Genomic DNA, 858 nt, shown 5'->3' on the forward strand with positions numbered 1-858 from the left:
TAAGTATGGAAGACCGAATGAGAGCTAAACGCACTGGCCAAGGTCACGCAATTACTCATCCTGACATTAATGCGCCAGATTATGAAATCAAAGGACAAATTCTACATATGGTGACTAATCAATGCCAATTTAGTGGTGCACCAAAGGAAGATCCAAATGAACATCTTCGTACCTTTAATAGGATCTGCACACTATTTAAAATCCGAGAAGTGGAAGATGAACAGATATATCTCATGTTATTTCCCTGGACTTTAAAGGGAGAAGCCAAAGATTGGTTGGAATCGTTACCTGAAGGGGCGATTGATACATGGGATGTTTTAGTTGAAAAATTTCTTAAACAATTCTTTCCGGCATCTAAAGCCGTAAGACTTCAAGGAGAAATTGTTACGTTTACACAGAAACCAAATGAAACTCTATATGAGGCATGGACAAGATTTGGAAAATTATTAAGAGGATGTCCGCAACATGGTTTAGACACCTGTCAAATAGTACAAATATTCTACCAAGGATGCGACATCACCACAAGAAAAGACATCGATATAGCAGCTGGTGGTTTTATTATGAAGAAAACCGAAACTGATGCTTATAAAATTATTGATAACACTGCTTCCCACTCACATGAGTGGCACCGAGAAAAAGATATCGTTAGATCATCTAAAGCAGCTAGAGCCGATTCTAGCCATGACTTAGATTCCATTTCTGCAAAGATAGATGCTGTCGAGAGACGAATGGAAAAGATGACTAAAGATATCCACTCAATACGAATTAGTTGTGAGCAGTGTGGAGGACCACATTTGACAAAAGATTGTCTCAGTATTTAACTAACAATGGAACAAAGAGAGAATGTTTCATATCTAA

The 858-nt window shown here is 37.9% G+C and overlaps 1 non-coding gene across 1 annotated transcript; it reads right to left on the minus strand.

Moving 5' to 3' along the window:
• Nucleotides 1-365: 365 nt before the first annotated feature.
• LOC139869868 (small nucleolar RNA R71) lies at nucleotides 366-472 on the minus strand. Its single transcript, XR_011766443.1, has one exon. It is a non-coding gene; the product is annotated as a small nucleolar RNA R71 (small nucleolar RNA).
• Between the last annotated feature and the right edge of the window lie 386 nt (nucleotides 473-858).

Source organism: Rutidosis leptorrhynchoides, chromosome 9 (assembly GCF_046630445.1).
Source record: "Rutidosis leptorrhynchoides isolate AG116_Rl617_1_P2 chromosome 9, CSIRO_AGI_Rlap_v1, whole genome shotgun sequence".
Lineage (NCBI taxonomy): Eukaryota > Viridiplantae > Streptophyta > Magnoliopsida > Asterales > Asteraceae > Rutidosis > Rutidosis leptorrhynchoides.